This window comes from Stenella coeruleoalba, assembly GCF_951394435.1.
Source record: "Stenella coeruleoalba genome assembly, chromosome: 10".
Lineage (NCBI taxonomy): Eukaryota > Metazoa > Chordata > Mammalia > Artiodactyla > Delphinidae > Stenella > Stenella coeruleoalba.
This window is the reverse complement of record NC_137156.1, coordinates 42,087,865-42,101,664: the sequence shown is the minus strand read 5'-3', so window position 1 is coordinate 42,101,664 and position 13,800 is coordinate 42,087,865.

The window sequence follows — 13,800 nt, the reverse complement described above, 5'->3', positions numbered from 1 at the left end:
GTCACCACGGGACCGCACTAAGGGACTCCAGGGAAACGGCTCCTCCGGGAGAGCACAGACAGCCCCCCAGGCCCGGTTCAAGCAGGAGGGCAGGGCTGCGTTCCCCCCGCCCCACTCAGAGCGCCGAGCTCTGATTGGCGTTCCAGAGAGCCAATCATAGCTTCCGGCCCACAGGTGGGTGGGGCCTGAGCGCTCCTAGCGCTCTTGCGGAGATGGATACCGGGATACAGTCTTTCTGGTGCAAGGGGGCACCGGCAGAGTCCCGCTTCTCCGCGCCTCTGGCAGCCCTCGTTAAAAGCCTGCGAGAAGATGTGGCACATATATACAATGGAATATTACTCAGCCATAAAAAGAAAGGAAATTGAGTTATTTGTAGTGAGGTGGATGAACCTAGAGTCTGTCATACAGAGTGAATAAGTCAGACAGAGAAAAACAAATACCGTATGCTAACACATATATGGAATCTAAAAAAAATTTTTTAAATGGTTCTAATGAACCTAGGGGCAGGGCAGGAATAAAGACGCAGACGTAGAGAATGGACTTGAGGACCTGGGAAGGGGGAAGTGTAAGCTGGGACGAAGTGAGAGAGTGGCATGGACATATATACACTACCAAATGTAAAATAGATAGCTAGTGGGAAGCAGCCGCATAGCACAGGGAGATCAACTCGGTGCTTTGTGACCACCTGGAGGGGTGGGATAGGGAGGGTGGGAGGGAGACGCAAGAGGGAGGGGATATGGGGATATATGTATACGTACAGCTGATTCTGTTTCTTATACAGCAGAAACGAACACACCATTGTAAAGCAATTATACTCCAATAAAGATGTTCAAAAAAAAAGCCTGCACCCGGGCTTGGAGACTCGACAGAAGCGGGTGCTGCTGCTCAAAGCCCCCAAAATAGATGCCTATTTTGCAAAGTCCCGAAGCGCCTGCCTGGACAAAGAGGGCATGCATCTGGTGGCTTGCAAATAAATACCTGAAGAACTCGCAGGAGACGCTGTTGTGGGGTGAGATTTGGAACCGTGATTGTGTCCCCCAGGTACCACCCAGCTGGGGTAGTGAGGAAGGGATCCGGACCCCTAGATTCCTCTCTCATTCTCTTCACGGAGCCCTGGAGTGAGGTGAGGGAGAGCAATGAGAATAGGTCTCGTCCCTGACGAGGGAGGGATGGGGTCTGCCCAGACCTTTAGACCCTTTAGTTATGGGAGGTGTACGCTGAGTCCTCCTGTCCTGGCGGGATCATTAAAGCAATCCAGGTCCTTGGGGAGGGTCCCAGGAGAATACCTCGGGTAGTACGTTTATCCCTTCGGTTCTCACCGCGTTTGTTTGGATGTGTAACTCGTTCCGTTTAACCTGAGGTGGCCTTAGTTTGTGCAACAGCCGTCTTCTCTCTTAGACACCAACCTCTGGGCTTCACATCCGCACCCCTCAGCCTGAAGTGGGGTACGGAGGGTTGTGTGGGGAAGGGAATCTCTTCTCAGACCAAGGCAATCAGGAGCCATCCAAGGTGCAGGCAGGACCAGGGTTCCAGCCAAGAGAGAATCATAAGCCATCTCCTTTCCCCTTTTCAAAAGCCATCGCCCTACCTCCTTATAATCATGGACACAGTTGCTCCATAATTCAAAATAATAAAGAAATTAGGGAAAAAAATCCTAAGTTGAACTTCTTCTGAATATCATATTTCTAACTGAAATACCAATGATCAGTGATCAGAAATAGCTCTCTATTTCTCTATGAGAGAAATCGTATAGTAGATATTTATTCTATACAGAGTCCTGGAAGTAAATATATTAACTAACAAGTATTTTTTTTTCCAATTTGGAATGGCATAATCATGGAAGTCTAAAACAAAAATAAAAATATAAAATCAAAATTTTAGTTGTAGAAAGCAAACGATTTTTCTGGACTCTTCAATATCTAAAAAGCAGTTTTAATTTGGTTTCATAGTTTAAGTAAACTAAAAGCCAAGAGTTTGGTGAATCCCAGAAATGGATAACCTTCTTATAAAAGTAAGATACCTTATGTATTCTATATTTAACTGAACTACTGAGCTCTCCCTTTTATAGGTCTTTCAATGGAAATAGAAAAGGACTAAAGAAGTAAAAATTTACCAATAAGAAAAAGTTGAATAAACTTCCATTTTTCTGTAACCCTAAAAAAAAAATCATCATGGACATAATTGCTGACCTACTCTTCCTTGGTGCTCTGGTTATCAGAGTGGAGGTTGGATAATATAGATGAAAAACTTGAGTGAGGATACCAGGTCTCTTCACCTTGACTTTGGTTTTCCACTCTTAAGTAGCTGAGTTACACAATATCCGACCACTCTTACACTAGGGCCAGAGGTGATGACTCACAAGTGTTCTGTAGAGGATAGAAGGGAGTCAGACCTTAGGCAAGCGAGTCTCAGCCTGGTAGAAGGGTGTGGCCATGTAGCCACTGCAGAGGGGGCAGCACGTGCAAGTGAGTTCCCATGTCTGCTTGTGGGAAACGAGGGGAGGCAAGAGGCTGGTGAAAACTCAGCCTCGTGGTCAGTCCGAGAAGCAGCCAAGATGGAGAACTGCAAACTCAGCAGTACAGGTTTTCCAGGAGTCCCAGTGCCCAATGGCAGCCTTCCACCAGGGATGGCCAGTCTCTGCAGGCTGAGCTCCACTTGGCTGGTCTGCATTCAGAGCTCCCCTGCTTATTCAAAAAGGCTGGGGAAGCCAAGCCAGGAGCCTGGAGAGTGACTGAAGGGTACCAGGGACCTGAGCAATGGTTCTTTTATCTTCAAGATATCCACTCCAAGAATTCTCTTCCCAAGCTTGTCAATAGTGATTCAAAAAAAAAAAAATAGTGATTCCATGGGAGGAAACCAGGTCCCAGCCTCGATTAAAGACAAAAAATGAACCCAAAAACCTCTAGGTGGCATGTATGGGTATGTAAATGGTGCTACAAATGGTGTGTTGAATAGTCAAAGGGGACTTCTACCCCAAGCATAGATGAGACGAAAATTTGGAATCAAAGCACCTTAGTGTGGTTCCCAGATCTAGGGTTCACTGGAGGAAAGCCACTACTTCAGGACAGACTTCTAGGAGAGCCATTGTCCTATGCCTGGCACAAATGTGTCTTCCCCTCCATTGTTTCCAGATGCTACCTTGCATCTGGCATCTACATTTTTATACTGCTTCAAATATAAGACTAATGGGTCTGCTCTAGGACTTCACAGCCTCCACTTTCACCCTGACCCCACACGGTCATTTTCTCTTCATGGGGAATGAAAAAGGGTGGTATCCTCATCATCTAGTAAATAAGGGGGAGGGATTCAAATCACACGGGAAAGGAAAAACTAGTTCTTTGCTGTGGGGAAGAGTTACTGAGAGTTTCAGAATAGTCTACTCAGCGGAAGGAAGTTTTGGGGGTTGGTCATTTGGGGTGTGGGAAGGGATTCCAGAATACCAGGGGCTTCAAGACTAGTGTGTCTTATTGTTTCCAGCCTCAGTTTGAGTGGACTTCCTGGCATAGAACTGAAAAAATGTCCACTCCTTCCTGTGTCTGCTGACACCTAGGTTCTCTTCCCCAGTAATATGTCTGTGTTCCTATCAGGGTAACAAAAGAAGGGGGAAGAATTAGTGCTCTTCTCTTCACATCTCTCCTAAAAGAATTGTGAAACATCATATGCCTCTTCCCACAAGCTGAAGTTGACCTGAAATTCTCATCATGGATTCAAATAGTTACAAAGAATAGAAATTTCAATATATATATCAACACATTTACATAAAACTATTAATCACTCTATCACATGTCCAGTGGAATCCAAGTACCATAATGTTTGACACCCATCATTAATTTTTAAAAGGCACAAGCAACCCCTTCCTTAACAGTTGGAATTTTTACTTTGCTCCTTTTTCCTTTGAATTCCTATTTTCATTTTACTGCCCCCTATGGAATTGTTTTTGAATTCTCCACCCTGGCTGCATCCTAATGTAATATATTTTTGTTCTTGGAAATCTTTTCTTGATCCAGCTATTATGTTTCTTTGCAGCAAAGTACGTTCTAAAAATGAATTTTTAATTTTCTCTTCTAAGTGCTTAAAAAGTCATGTGAATTAAAATAATTACAATTATTAAAGATACACAGATGATCAAAACAATATAAATAATATAGATTATGGTAAATAAAATATGAAATTATAATTTTTTTAAAGTAAAATTTAACTGAAATGCATCTCTTACTGAGATGGATAGGAGCTTTATTTTCCCAATTTCATGTTGATGAAAATTACTTATCGTGAGGCCAGGTTCTATATGATTTCTATTCCCTTAAAAAAAAAAGTTTAATGTAAAATAACTAAAGAATTTTGTTCACATATGTAAGTGTGGGAACAGAAAAAGTATGGAAGAGGTAAGAATTTTCTTGTAGCAACTTCACCCAATTTTACAAATTTCCTCTTAGTTATATGCCAAAAACTCACATAGTAAGCTCTTATTAAATACTATTTTTAATAGTCTCACAACTCAAATGTAGAGGTTTTTGGGTTTTCTTTTTAAATTTATTTTATATATTCATTTTTGGCTGCGTTGGGTCTTCCTTGCTGCACGCAGGCTTTCTCTAGTTGCGGTGAGCGGGGACTACTCTTTGTTGCGGTGCGCCGGCTTCCCATTGCGGTGGCTTCTCTTGTTGCGGAGCACAGGCTCTAGGCGCGTGGGTTTCAATAGTTGTGGCATGCAGGCTCAGTAGTTGTGGCTCTCAGGCTCTAGAGCGCAGGCTCAGTAGTTGTGGCGCACGGGCTTAGTTGCTCTGCGGCATGTGGGATCTTCCCGAACCTGGGTTCGAACCCATGTCCCCTGCATTGGCAGGCGGATTCTTAACCCCTCGCCACCAGGGAAGTCTCAAATGTAGAGTTTTTCTTCAGTGTTGTTGAAGCAAAGAATTAGAAACTACTTGATTTGCAAAACTGTTTTTGCACATACATTACGTTCTATCACTTTCTCAATACCAAAAAGGCTTTACAAATTCTTATGAAATAACTAATAATTTTATGTGTTAACCATTCACTTAGAGGCATCTTGTTTGTGAAACTCAAATTAGGTGAAATTGGGGATAGAAAGAAACAGACAGACCCACAGAATTGAAAATGAAAATTCAGTAGGTTCTGAATAAAGACCTTTTTTTCCATTTTTTTTTATGTCATCTGGAAGTGCGTTTAAGAAGTATGGCAAAGAGGGACTTCCCTGGTGGCGCAGTGGGTAAGAATCCGCCTGCCAATGCAGGGACACGGGTTCGATCCTTGGTCCAGGAAGATCCCACATGCCGCAGAGCAACTAAGCCCGTGCGCCACAACCACTGACCCTGTGCTCTAAAGCCCGCGTACCACAACTACTGAAGCCCGTGCACCTAGAACCCATGTGCCTAGAGCCTGGGCTCCGCAGCAAAGAGAAGCCACCGCAATGAGAAGCCCGCGCACCGCAGCGAAGAGTAGTCCCCGCTCACCGAAACTAGAGAAAAGCCCGCACACAGCAACGAAGACACAACGCAGCCAAAAATAAAAAATAAATTAAAAAAAAATAGAAGTATGGCAAAGAGATGGACATTTTAATGTGTGTATATCATTTCACTTCATTGTCAACAATGATTAGTTTTATACTTATACATTTGACAGATGAAAAACAATGTGTCAACATCCAACAGGGAGAAATTAATCCAAAATAAATGAACCTGAATTTTTTTAAGTTTAAGACATTGCATCCAAGATTGCATTTGGGAACATTTCGTTTTGTATTTATTCATAAGTGGCTTTCTGCTTTTAAGAACACCATTTAATCTACTTAGTGAAAATCAACAGCTAAATGAAGAGAAGGTATTAGATCATCAATAAGTGTAAATTTACAGAAATTCTATCACTGATTGCTATGTGCATTATGTACAGCAGAATCCACAAGATCTTTTTATCAGATTAATCTGAATCTAGTCAGTATATGATAAAAAAAATGAGTAGAGAAATAACAGTATATCATAGACCAGAACCCAAGTAGAAAATGTATTTATACAATCCAGTAATATTTGGTAAAAGTTAATGAAAACATTTCTCCTAGGAGTCTGAATAAGTTCAAGAAAACATATATCATAGTACCCCTCATATGTGTTTCTTTTACTGCAAAATGTGATGTTGATCTGTCAGAAATAAATGTTGAGACTTTTGCCTTCACTGCCTTGAAATCATGCAAAATAAGCACGTGAAGTACAGATGAGACATGAGGGGGTCTTTGTTGGTACTCAGAGTGCTTTGTAGCAAGTTAGTATTTCTTTCCATGATTTTTACTAATTACATATTCTAATCCTAAAGTAGATAAGGATCGGAAACTTGGCAGGAGTTTGTCACTTGAATGAAATCACCACCACCATCAGTATTTCTTGCCAATGCTAAGGAGCTATTCATTCTTTATAATGATCAGAAAAGAAGCATCAAAGTCACCAGATGAAAATTTTTCAGCGTCCCAGCTTGTCCACTGAGGGACTGTCTTAATCTGGAATATTGTAACATAGACCAAAACTCCCTCGTTTCTTAGGCCACATGTCACCCTTAACACAAGGTTACTCAACCTGAAGCATTTTTTTTCATTAAATATTGTTGATTTACAATGTTTCAGGTGTAGAGCAAAGTGATTCAGTTACACACACACATACACACATATATTCTTGTTCATATTCTTTCCATTGTAGGTTATTATGAGATATTGAATATCGTTCCCTGTTTTATACAGTAGGTTTTTATTGTTTATCTATTTTATATATAGTAGTATGTGTAGTATGTAACCATTAATTCCAAATTCCCAGTTTATCCCTCGCCCCACTTTCCCCTTTGGTAACCGTAAGTTTGTTTTCTACATCTGTGAGTCTAGTTCTGTTTTGCAAATAAGTTCATTTGTATCATTTTTTAAATTTATATTTTATTTATATTTTGGCTGCATTGTGTGGCATGCGGGATCTTAGTTGCCCGACCAGAGATTGAACCCGTGCCCCCAGCACTGGGAGCTCAGGGTCTTACCCACTGGACCACGAGGGAAGTCCCTGTATCATTTTTTTTTTAGATTCCACATATAAGAGATGTCTTTCTCTGTCAGACTTACTTCACTTAGTATGATCATCTTGAGGTCCATTCATACTGCTGTAGATAGTGATTCCTCCCTTGTTACCAAGTGGAATGTGAAAGCATCCTCAGCCTTCAGAAACTTAAGGTGTTTTGTGAATAGTTATGACAGTCCAATGAATATTATTAGTGTATCTTTGAATTCCCTCAGAAAAACATCAGTTGTGTTATTAACCAGATTTAAATATTTTGCAATATCTCACAAGGACAATTCTCCAAACATAATGAAGAATAATATGCACTAACTTTAATAATTACATCTGAGGAGGGAAAAGAAAGGTGGAACTGAAGTCAGGTGTGTAAGTATGATTCTTTGTGTTTTCTGTGTGTTAGAAATGTTTAATACTAATTATAACAATGTAAAATGTACTCAGGTCCCTCATGCTGCCAATTATAGAATACCGCTCTTCTGATCAAACTTCTTATTCTCATAATCCATATACAGATAATAGAATAAGTTTTAATTAATTCTGTCTAGTTCTAACAGAATCAGGTGTTATTAATTATGTCTGGTTCTTTGAGCAAGTAACAACTGATTTTGTTCCTATGATTAGCATTTCTTAAAATCAATTAGTTTGCCAATCTTTTTATGATCTTTTATTTTATTTTAATTGTTAAATATTTAAACACTAAAGAACATTCATTGCCCAAACACCAGCTTTATTAAATCTTAATATTTTGCCTTACTTGTTTCAAATCTTTTTTAAGAAATCAATGACTGTATATTTTGGAAACTAATCCCTTGTCGGTTGCATCATTTGCAGATATTTTCTCCCATTTGTAAATGATGCAACCAACAAGGGATTAATTTCCAAAATATACAAATAGCTCATACAGCTCAATATCAAAAAAAAAAACAACCCAATCAAAAAATGGGCAGAAGATCTAAATAGACATTTCTCCAAAGAAGACATACAGATGGCCAACAGGCACATGAAAAAATGCTCAACATCGCTAATTATTAGAGAAATGCAAATCAAAACTACAACGAGGTGGGACTTCCCTTGCAGTCCAGTGGTTAAGGCTCCACGCTTCCACTGCAGGAGGCGCGGGTTCGATCCCTGGTCAGGGAACTAAGATCCCACACGCCGTGTTGAGCTGCCAAAAAAAAAAAAAAAAAAAACCTACAATGAGGTATCGCCTCACACTGGTCAGAATGGCCATCAACAAAAAGTCTACAAATAATAAATGCTGAAGAGGGTGTAGAGAAAAGGAAACCCTACTACACTGTTGGTGGAAATGTAATTTGACACAACCTTTATAGAGAACAGTATGGAGGTTCCTTAAAAAACTAAAAGTACAGTTACCATATGATCCTGCAATCCACCCCTGGGCATATATCCAGAGAAAACTCTAATTCGAAAAAATATCATACATGCACCCCAATGTTCACTGCAGCACTGTTTACAATAGCCAAGACATGGAAGCAACCTAAATGTCCATCAACAGATAAATGGATAAAGAAGATGTGATATAGATAGATAAATAGATAGAGATATGTATACATATCTATATATATCTATACACACACACAGTGGAATATTTTATACACACACACAAACACACAATGGAATATTACTCAGCCATAAAAAAAGAATGAAATAATGCCATTTGCAGCAACTTGGATGACCTAGAGACTATCATACTAAGTAAAGTAAGCCGATAGAGAAAGATAAATATCATGATATTGCTTATATGTGGAATCATAAAAAAAAAAAGATACAAATGAACTTATTTCCAAAGCAGAAAGAGACTCATAGACATAGAAAGGAAATTTATGGTTACCAAAGGGGAAAGGGGTGTGGGAGGAGGGATTAATTAGGAGGTTGGGATTGACATATACACAATACTATATATAAAATAGATAACCAGCAAAGACCTACTATATAGCACAGGGAACTATACTCAATATTTTGTAATAACCTATAAGGGAAGAGAATCTGAAGAAGAATATAGCTAGCTAGATAGATAGATTATATATATATATGAAACTGAATTGCTATGCTGCATACCTGAAACTAACACAATATTGTAAATCAACTATACTTAAATAAAAAAATTTTTTTAACTTAAAAAAATTTTAGGTGTATATATGCACCTACCTTAGGAATAGGATTCAGCAGAACTACACCTGATTTCTTAGTGATGACCTGTTTTGTTGAATAGTGATGGTCTATAAGTTGAGGGATATTTGAAAACCCAGTGCCTTCAAATTGACACATATTCTGGAGAAAGAACAATAAAGTAGAAAAAACATGAAGATATTGCTTCAGCAACACTACATTCAGCAATAAATTAAGTTCCATTTACGAAAAACTATGGTTGCACCACAATGTGAAGAAACTTAACACTACTGAACTATACACTTAAAAATGGTTAAGATAGGGCTTCCCTGGTGGCGCAGTGGTTGAGAGTCCGCCTGCCGATGCAGGGGACACGGGTTCGTGCCCCGGTCCGGGAAGATCCCACATGCCGCGGAGCAGCTGCGCCCGTGAGCCATGGCCGCTGAGCCTGCGCGTCCGGAGCCTGTGCTCCGCAATGGGAGAGGCCACAGCAGTGAGAGGCCCGCGTACAGAAAAAAAAAAAAAAAAAAATGGTTAAGATGGTAAAAATAAAAATAAATAAATAGAATTCTAATATGCTAAAAATAGTTACCTTTGTATTAAGAAGTTAATTTTCATAATGACTAAATATAATTCAAATTGCTAAAAAAGAAAATAATAAGAAAAAGAAAACCTTACAAACAGACCTGGAATGCATTTTGCTAAAATGATAACCAAAGGAAATAAAGCACTGGATACATTCAAGTTAAGGAACAAGAAATATGTATACATTTGTTTGCATATATGTTCCATTTGATAAATTTTTCAAGATCAAAAATAATTTTGAGGAAGTATGTCCAATATAGTAATAAATATTTTAAGAATAAAAAAATAAAATAATGAAGATAGGTAAGTGTAGGTCTTAAATTAAAGGCAACCATCAAAGAACAGAATCAGTATGTATATTTTTCAGTCCAGCAGAAAACAAAATCAGTTTATCAAATGGAAGGCAGAAAAAGGGAAGAAACTATGTACAGAAATACAAAATGTGCAATGAGTTGCAAAATAAGTCTTACTATGTCAACAGTCACCAGTCAAAAAGACAGAGACTCTCATAATGGAGGAAATAAAAAGACCAAACCATGTGTTATTCACAACAAATACTCCTAAAGCAAGAAGACACATAAAGGTTGAAATTAAAAGGAGGAAAAAGATTAACCAGGTGACAAATATGACCCAAAAGAAAATTGGGCAATAATCTCAATGCACAGCAAATAGAATTTAAGTTTTAATAAAAGGGCATAAAGGACAAAAGAAAATGTGTTTATATTAAAAAGAAACAGTAGAGGGACTTCCATGGTGGCTCAGTGGTTAAGAATCTGCCTGCCAATGCAGGGGACATGGGTTCGATCCCTAGTCCGGGAAGATCCCACGTGCCATGGAGCAACTAAGCCTGTGCGCCACAACTACTGAGCCTGCGCTCCAGAGCACGCAAGCCACAACTACTGAGCCCATGTGCCACAACTACTGAAGCCCACATGCCTAGAACCCATGGTCCGCAACAAGAGTCGCCACCACAATGAGAAGTCCGCACACCGCAAGGAAGAGTAGCCCCCGCTCTCCGCAACTAGAGATAGCCCGCGAGCAGTAACGAAGACCCAAAGCAGCCAAATAATAATTTAATTTTTAAAAAAAGAAACAATGGAGCAAGAAGATGAGTATCAGAAATATATATAAAATTGAAACTTCAGCCTCACAACTTATAAAGCAACAACTAAAGAAAACTACAGTTAGAAGTTGTGTTTTTTGGGTCCCCTGGTGGCGTAGTGGTTGAGAGTCCGCCTGCCGATGCAGGGGACACGGGTTCGTGCCCCGGTCCAGGAGGATCCCACATGCCGCGGAGCGGCTGGTCCCGTGAGCCATGGGCGCTGAGCCTGCGCGTCTGGAGCCTGTGCTCCACAGCGGGAGAGGCCACAACAGCGAGAGGCCCACGTACCGCAAAAAAAAAAAAAAAAGTTGTGTTTTTTGCGGGGAACCTCCCTGGCGGTCCAGTGGTTAAGACTGCATTGGAGGCACGGGTTCAATCCCTGGTCAGGGAACTAAGATCCCGCAAGCCAAGGCTCACAGCCAAAAAAGAAGTTGTGTGTTTTTAAAAATTGCAGTTGGAGATTTTAACAAAACCCTCTCAAAATGTGGAAGAGAGAAAAATAAAAAGAGGTCTTGAATAGCAGAACAATCAAGTTATTCAGGCCCCAACAAATAAGAAACTGAAGAACTCTTCCAGATTAAAAATGACTAAAGATATAAGACAACTTGGGAATTCCCTGACTCTGCTTTCGCTGCTGGGGACATAGGTTCAATTCCTGGTTGGGGAACTAAGGTCTCCACAAGCTGTGTGGCCAAATAAATAAATAATTTTTTTTTAAAAAAGGAGATAAGACAACTTACCGAAATGCATGATTCCAGAATGCAGGGCAGAAGGTTGGGGATTGGAGACTACAAGAATCTTTATTGGGAAAATTAGTGAAATTTGAATATGTACTGTGGATTAAATAATAGTATTACAACAAAGTTAAATTTCATGAATATGATAATTCTCCTGTGTCTATATAAAAGAATATCCTTGCTCTTAGGAAATACACTGAAATATTTAGCAGTAAAGGGGCATATGTGTTTCAACTTACTCTAAGATGATTAGGAAAAAACATTAGAGACGGGGCAGAAATAGAGAAAAAGAAAGCAAATATGGAAAAATGTTAAAAACTGTTGAATCTGGACAAAGTGTATACAGGAATTCTTTATACTATTCTTATAACTTTTCTGTAAGTTTGAAATTATTTCAAAATAAAAAGCTTACATTTTTCATAAATAACATTCAAGTTAAAATAAAAGTATAAAGAATAAGTTGAACTGAATAGAAATTAAATCACTACATGTCAAAATGTGTTAGATATAACTAAAGCAGAACTTAGAGAAAATTTTTTACCTTTAACTATACTTATCAGGAAACTAAAAAAATAAAAATAAAAGATGTGAATGTGAGCTAAGCATTCAACTCAAAAGTTAAGTAAAGATGAACAGAACAAACAGAAGGAAATGATAACAATAAGGATAGAGATCAATGAAATAGAGAACTGAAAGCAATAAAAGCACTAATGAAAACAAAAACTGGCCTTTGAAAATATACATATGGACGTTGTTCCAGAAAAAAAGAATGAGGAACAAAATCTGCCCAGCTCATTGTATAGAGGAATTTTTATTGTAAAAATAAATAAGGAAATGTAAGAAAAGCAAATTTTATGTTCATACTTTATAAAAGTAAATATAACACTCTAAGTAAAATATTAACTAAATAAAACCAACTGTTAATATATAATTATAGGATGATCAAATAGGATTTATCCAAAGAATGCAAAGACATTTCACATCAAAAAATCTCTCAATATAATTCACTATATTAGAAGATTAAGAGGGAAAATATATGTGATGAAATAAATCAATGCTGGAAACTATTTTTTTAATTTTAAGTACAACTAAAACCCCCAGGCATTATATATATAAGACAAACATAAGAAGTCTCTGAAAGGTAGAGATAAGAAGGCAGACCATCTAGGATGCCAAGACCTGAGGAATGGCCGCCCCATGCAAGGGAAGATACAACCGGAAGGCAGACATCTGCAAGCCAGGAAAAGAGTTTTTACCAGAAACCAATCATGCTGGCACCCTGATCTCAGACTGCCAGCCTCCTGAACTGTGAGAAAATTAATTTCTGTTGTTTAAGCCACCCAATCTATGGTATTTTGTTATGGCATCTCAAGTAGACAATTACACATACCAATAATTACATTAAATGTAAATAGTCTAAATACATCAATTAAAAGAGATTGGAAGAGTTGATTTTTAAAAGGTGAACCAAAGATATGCTAACTACAAGAAACTCAATTCAAATACAGTCATACCTTGTTTTATTGCACTTCAATTTATTGCACTTTGCAGATTTTTTTTTTACTAATTCATGTTTGTGGCAACCTTGCGTCGAGCAAGTCTATCAGCACCATTTTTCCAACAGCATTATTTTTAAACTAAGGTATGTACATTGTTCTGTTAGACATAATGTTATTGCACACTTAATAGACTACAGTACTGTATAAATATAAATTTACATGTGCTGGGAACCAAAAAATTTATGGACTCACTTTATTGCAGTGGTCTAGAACCAAACCCACAATATCTCTGATGTATGCCAGTATAACAATACAGGTAGGTTGAAAGTAACATAGGCAGGGACTTCCCTGGTGGTCCAGTGGTTAAGACGCCATGCTTCAAATGCAGGGGACGTAGGTTCGATCCCAGGTTGGGGAACTAGGATCCCACATGCCACGTTGTGTGGCCAAAAAATTTTAAAATAAATAAAATTAACAAAATTCGAATTGATATATTTTTTTAAGTAATATTTGCAAATCATGGATCTGATAAGTGGTTAATATCCAGAATCTTTTTTTTTTTTAACTTATGTGACACATGTGGGGTGTCTGGTTTATTCAAACAGTCAGAGGTCCCACCAAGGAACAGAAACTGACTAGCTAGGAGCTGTGGGGCCGAACAGGGCAGGGATGTCCAGGTATCA